Source organism: Bos javanicus, chromosome X (assembly GCF_032452875.1).
Source record: "Bos javanicus breed banteng chromosome X, ARS-OSU_banteng_1.0, whole genome shotgun sequence".
Lineage (NCBI taxonomy): Eukaryota > Metazoa > Chordata > Mammalia > Artiodactyla > Bovidae > Bos > Bos javanicus.
In genome coordinates, this window is record NC_083897.1 from 125,985,118 (window position 1) to 125,992,196 (window position 7,079).

A 7,079-nucleotide genomic window follows, 5' to 3' on the forward strand; every position below is an offset into this window, starting at 1 on the left:
TGAACTGAACTGAACTGACAGTGAAGGCCATGTACCCAACACCCAGCTTCAACAATTATCAACACATGGCCACTCTTGTTTTAGTTATACCTTTATCCATTTCCCCAGTGGATTATTTTGAAGCTAGTCTCAGGAACTGTATCATTTATTTATAAACATATCAGTATCATCTCTAAAATATAATACAAGGGTTATTATCACCCCTAACAAATCCAGACAACACCTTCATCACCAGAGGCCCAGGAAACCACTGATCTAATATCTGTCACTCTGGCTGAATTTCAACTATTCTAGAAATTCACGTAAATAGAATTGGACTCTATGTACTCTCTTGTAACTGGCTTCTTTGCTAAACATACTGTTTTTGCAGTTCACCCATGATTTATACCATACTTCAAAGTAGAACTGGAACAGCAATTGTCACCCAGGTGGTACTAGCAGTAAAGAACTCGCCTGCCAATGCAGGAGACATAAGATACAAGGGTTTCATCACTGGATCAGGAAGATTCCCTGGAGGAGGGCATGGCAACCCACTCCAGTATTCTTGCCTGGACAATCCCATGGACAGAGGAGCATGGTGAGCTACAGTCCATGGGGTAGCAAAAGAGTCAGGCATGACTAAAGAGACTGAGCATGCATGCAAGATGCAGTGAATATTAAGTGACTTACACTCTGATTAAGTCAGATACTGAATTTAGCAGCTTCTAAACTTTATGGGCTTCCCTGGTGGCTCAGAGGTTAAAGCATCTGCCTCCAATGCAGGAAACCCGGGTTCAATCCCTGGGTTGGGAAGATCCCCTGGAGAAGGAAATGGCAACCCACTCCAGTATTCTTGCCTGAAGAATCCCATGGATGGAGGAGCTTGGTAGGCTACAGTCAACGGGGTCACAAAGAGTTGGACACGACTGAGTGACTTCACTTTCACTTTCAAACTTCCAACCACAAAAATACAGGGTTAAATCCTCATTGTCCAAAGTGTGTTCTGTTGGGGACCAGCAGCACTGGCATCCTCTGGGAACCTGCTAGAAATGCAGGATCCCAGGCCCTGCCCTAGATCGACTGAATTAGCATTTACATTTCAACAAGATCCCCAGGACACCTTGTTTCAGCAGCACCTGGTTAAGTAGTCTTTGGGGGAACAGTTCAGTAGCCCCATCCTCGTGTCACATGCAGACTGTTGCGTCAGGGCTCCCTGCGTTGGTCACTTGACATGAACTAATAAGCAAGGACTCCTAACATCACCTTGGCTTCTTTGCAAACACCAGCTTGGCAACAGGGGGTAGAAAGATCAGGCAGGAACACTGTGGGGAAAAAGCAATTAATGTAGTCAAGTTTTAATTTCCTTCTTAAAAATACATCTACTGCTAAGATTTAGAAAAGCTAATTGAATTGTCTAAACCATGATAGCCTAAAGAGCTCAAGAAGGGTGTCTGTGCATTTACACAGGGGAAATCATTCAGAACTCAATGGTTGACAGTCTGAAATGCAGGAATCACATCGAAGAGCATCCATAAGACACAGTTTATTTAGAGGAAAGAATCTTTGAATTCTTACATATTTACCTAAAGCAGAAGGGTAGCTTGATTACAGGGGATTACAAAATACTGGAAAGGATTCAGGTGCAAATATAAACAGTGACTTTAAAATGGCTATAAAATCTCAGGATGCTTACACAACCCTGTCAGAACCATAATCTCCCTATTACATGGTTAAGAGGTTTCTAGAAAAACAAGGCACACAGTCCCTGGGTAGGTACTAATGGAAGACCGAAAGGCAGACGTTCCCCATCTTAACCCAAAGTGAGATGAACCTACACACCACAATAGTTTATCTGCCCATCCACTGGTCTCTGCAGTGTCACCACCAGCAGCCAGATAGTCTTGTTCTGTTATTCTAAAACTGCCCAATTTTGAAGTTCAGAAAACTTTTTGTTGATTTTAACAGAGTCAAGAGGCAGTCCTAAGATGGCGAAGGAATAGGACAGGGAGACCACTTTCTCCCCGACAAATTCATCAAGGAACATTTGAACGCTGAGTAAATTCCACAAAACAACTTCTGAATGCCGGCAGAGGACATCAGGCACCTAGAAAAGCAGCCCACTGTCTTCAAAAGGAGGTAGGAAAAAAATATAAAAGATAAAAAGAGAGACAAAAGAGGCAGGGACAGAGATCAATTCCGGGAAGGGAGTCTTAAAAAAGAGAGAACTTTCCAAACACCAGGAAACACTCTCACTGGCTAGTCTGTAGTGAGCCTTGGAACCACAGAGGGCAACATAACTGGGAGGAAAAATAAATAAATAATCAAAACCCACAGATTATGTGCCCAATGGTAACTCCCAGTGGAGAAGCAGCTCAGACACCTGCATCCACCACTAGCAAGTGGGGGCTGGGCAGGGAGGCGAGGGCTGCATTGCTTAGAGTAAGGACCGGGCCTGAATGCCCCCAGGGCAATCTGAGGGAACTAACTTGGGCTAGCAAACCAGACTGTGGGATAGCTACCTCGTAAACTGCCCTAACCTAAGACACCGCCAGGCCCTCTCACAGAACAAAGGACTGACTAGAGCTATGCGAAAAGCCCTAACCTAAGACACTGTCTGGCCTGCTAACAGAACAAAGGACTGAGCAGAGCTAGCTGGCTGCAGACCAGTCTATCCTCCTCCAGTGACAGACAGACGAGGTCAGCCAGAGCCAGAAAGGGACAACTGCGGCCCCAGAGAGGCATTATCTACCAAACTGCATGCAGGCTTCATTGCTAACCAAGACTTCTTGGAATTCTGGACAGTCAACATCCGCCTGAGAAGGTGCGCTGAAAACCGAGCAGCAGGGACGGGGGAGGTGATAAGTCGCAGCGACCATGCTCACCAAACACCTGGTCATCTGAGCTGCTCGGACCTGGGAAGGGCACAAAATGCAGGCCCAACCAAGTCTGCGCCTTTGTGGAGTACCCCAGTGCCTGAACCTGAGCAGCTTATTTAGACCCGGGAAGTGCATACAACCCAGAGCCAGCCTCAGACAGTTCCCAGCAGAGCATCTTAGAGCCTGAACAGTGTAGACTGGGAAAGCACACACGCTGTGAGCAGGGGCAAACCCAGTGTGGCTGAGATATTGTGAGCACTCCCCACAGACACCCGTGATATTTGTTTGCAGCGTTCCTCCCTCCCCACAGCACGACTGAACAAGTGAGCCTGAGAAAAGGGACCACCACCACCTCCTTGTGTCAGGGTGGAAATTAGACATTGAAGAGACCAGCAAACAGAAGAAGCTAAAACAAACAGAGGGAACTGCCTTGTAAGTGACAGGTGCAATAGACTAAAACCCTATAGTTAGCACCGACTACATAGGAAGGGGCCTATAGATCTTGAGAAGTATAAGCCAGATCAAGGAACTATCTAAAAATGAACTGACCCCACATTGTCCAAAACAACACCAGAGAAAGTCCTAGATATATTTTTACTATTATCATTCTTTAATTTTTTTAAATTTTTATATTTAAAAATCCTATTACTCCTTTAATTTTCATTTTTATAACCTACTATTACTTTGCAAAAAAAAAAGACCCTATTTTTTAAAGCAAACTTTGTATATATATATTTTATAATTTTTGTGACTATGTTTTTGTTTGTTTATTTTTAATATTGTATTTTTGAAAATCCAACCTCTACTCTAGATTTTTAATCTTTGCTTTTTGGTATTTGTTATCAATTTTGTGCCTTTAAGAACCCAATCTTCATTACCCATTTTTACTTGGGAGCAAGATTACTGGCTTGATTGCTCTCTCCCTCTTTGGGATCTCCTTTTTCTCCACTAGGTCGCCTCTATCTCCTCCCTCCCCTTCTCTTCTCTACCCAACTCTGTGAATTTCTGTGTGTGCTCCAGACTGTGGAGAACACTTAGGGAACTGATTACTGGCTGGATCTGTCTCTCTTCTTTTGATTCCCCCTTTTATCCTCCTGGCCACCTCTGTCTCCTTCCTCTCTCTTCTCGTCTCTGTATAACTCCGTGAACATCTCTGAGCAGTCCAGACTGTGGAGCACACATAAGTGATTACTGGTTAGCTTGCTCTCTCTTTTGTTTTCCCCTCATCTCATCCTGATTTTAACAGGGTCAGGCTTGTTACATTGGATGAACCCAAGGCCCTCTGTACTCCTCTCCTTCTTCCCCTTGACCAAGTGCTCCCAGGGCAGTGACTAGATCTGTCATTCATTCTTTCTGCCTAACAGTTTTCATTATGCTTGAAATATTTCCTCTTGGAACCAAGTGCAACAGCCCTGTGCTAACTTTCTATCTATTTCAATGGATCTCAGCTGGGGGCAATTTTGTCCCCCAGGGCACATTTGGCAATTTCTGGAGACATTTTTAGTTGTTACAACTTGGGGGTGCTAATAGAACTTAGTGTAGGCTGCTAAACACCCCACAATGCATAGGATAGCCCTACAAAGAAGAACTGTCTGGTTCCAATTATCAATTAGTGCTGCTGTTAAGAAACCATGCTCTTCTCTAGTCTGCTATCCAAGCAAAAGCAAGAATCTTATGGTCCAAAATAACTATCTGGGAATCTTTCTGGTCCTTTGAGTTTACATTTCTTGGACTGTAGTTGAGCCCAGCCAAGTTGACACATCCAAAAAGCCATGGCAGAGTTAAATGCCTTATCATACCCAGCTCACCGGGTAAAGTACACCTCATTCATGGTTAGTACTCAATACGTGTGACAATTATCCTTACCAGAGCCATAAAAGTTTATTTAGTCCAAGATTCTTGTACCAAACTGCTTTGTGCATGTAATGCATTTTGATATTTTGAAACTGAAATTCTCAATTTCAGTTTTACATTGACTTATATTAGCTAAAACATATTTTCATCCCTAACCAAAAATAGATTATTTGTCATCAAGATGTCATAGATTCTTGACAGACAGTATGAAAGCTTAATAAAGAACTCATGGGGAAAATATATGCAAAATAAAGTGCAAGCTCAAGCACCTGCACAGAAAGGAGTTCCTAACAAAAGTGTCCTTTATAGACAGAGTCAACTCCAAACTTTTAAAAAGTAAATATACTCTTAGCCAGGATTCCTCAAGACTCTCAAGGTCATGGAAAACAAGGAAACACAGAGAAACTGTCACAGAACAGAAAAGACTGGGGAGACATGTCAACTAAATGCCATGAGGTATCTCAATGGGGTCCTTGAACAGAAGAAGGGGTAGTGAAAAAGTGGTGAAATCTAAATCTAGTCTGAAGTTTGGTTAATAGAAATACCATTGCAGCATGGAGATCTATGATGTTAACACTGAAAGGAAATGGGTGAGGGCTACATGGAAGCTGTCTGGGCTATCTGTGCAATATGCTTGTAAATCTGAAATTACTCTAAAATTAAAAGGGTTATTTAATAAAATAATAAACAAACATGAATGATCCTCCAGGAATTTTGATCAAAATCCTGAGGCCCAGACATGTATACAGTGACAAAGCTGCCACTGATTTTGAAGCAAACCCCAGGACTGAGAGTCTTCCCAAGCTTCATTTCTGAAAGAGCATATCCTATTGCCATTTCTTTTATTTTTTGCATAGTATACAGGATTGCAGTTCTCTGAGCAGGGATCGAACTCGTGCCCCATGCACTGCAAGCACAGAATCCAAACCACTGGACCACCAGGGAAGTACCCTGCTCCCAGTTATTGTTATAAAATCATCCCTTCAGGAAGAGAGGATACCTGAGGGACAAGAGAGCAATGTCTGCCCAGGATCCTTGTTGGGCTCCCCAATCTCTGACCTAAAGCAGAAGACCCCTAGGAAACGCAAGGCTAGTCTTTTATTCTAGGCCCTTTCTTTAACTATGGAAAGTCCCCTCAGTCTCACCATCTCAGAACTTAATTACTGAGCACAGTAACTCCATTCTCTGCACAGTAGATTTTTATGTACTGATTCTTGTGCCTCTGGTTGTGTCCTCCTGCACACGTGTCTTTTTGCTCATCCTGTCTTCCTTCCAGCACATGCAGGAGTGAAGGAGCAGGTGGTTGTCAGAGCCTTCAGGCCTCCAACAGCCCAGACTTGGAGGAGCTCCACTCCCTCAGATGCTCATTCTCCCAAGGAGGGCTGCAGAAGGACTGTCCTGGCGCTTAGTCTGAATTACAACAAAAGCAAGCTCATTGTTGAAAAACAGAGCACGAAGGTTGTACTATTTCACTTGGCAAAGACCTTGGGTCTCCACCTATGTTATTCATTTCTACTCTATTGTGAGCATGAAAGCAATCTATTCAGATAAGCCCTGAGGCAGGATTTAAATGCCAAAGCCAAAATAAGAACAGGAAATAATAAGAAAAAGAAAGGAAGGAAGGGGAAGAGAGAAGGAGAGAAGGGGGAAAATTAGTTTCAAAAAAAAAAAAGCAGTATCATTTTCGACCAACTTAGCAGCATCTGAAAAATCTCTGTCTACTCTCATAGACACACACACACACACACACACACACACACACAATCACACATATGTGCACACATATGGAAGTGCTCAACCCTCTACCTAAAGCTATTGAGCCATCTGATCAAGCACAGAAATAACAATCAGAATATTATATTATAGTATTTGGTAACTCATTCATCAAATAATTCATTTATTTATCAAATAATAACTAACTACTATGTGCCAGGAACTGTTTTGGGAGCTGGTGATACAACAGTGGATGAGTCAAAGTTTTTACACTCACAAAAACTTTAGCATTACTAAATAACATTTATCAAAAACACATTAATCGCCAGTTATTGGCCTATGTATTCTCTTAAAATGTATTTTTTTTCACTTATTTCTCACAGCAACCATATGAGGAGATAAAATTATCACTCTTAGTTTTCAAATGATAACCCTGAGGCTTGTCAAGATCTAGTAAATTACCCAAAGAAACTGACAGCACATAAATTTGAATCCAGAAAGGGTAATCATAGCACCAGGGCTAATACTGCACAACTAACATTAGATGTCAGCTGTTAACCTATCATGTGGTGGCATAAAGTGTTGATGGGACCAAAGCAAATGTGAATCTTGCTCTTGACTCCAATGTGGAAGAATTCTGGGGCTTTCTTTCTTTGC

The 7,079-nt window shown here is 42.5% G+C and overlaps 1 non-coding gene across 1 annotated transcript; it reads left to right on the top strand.

Annotated features, from left to right (window-relative positions):
- The first annotated feature begins 720 nt into the window (after positions 1–720).
- TRNAW-CCA (transfer RNA tryptophan (anticodon CCA)) lies at positions 721–792 on the top strand. The gene has a single exon. It is a non-coding gene; the product is annotated as a tRNA-Trp (tRNA).
- The last annotated feature ends 6,287 nt before the right edge of the window (positions 793–7,079 follow it).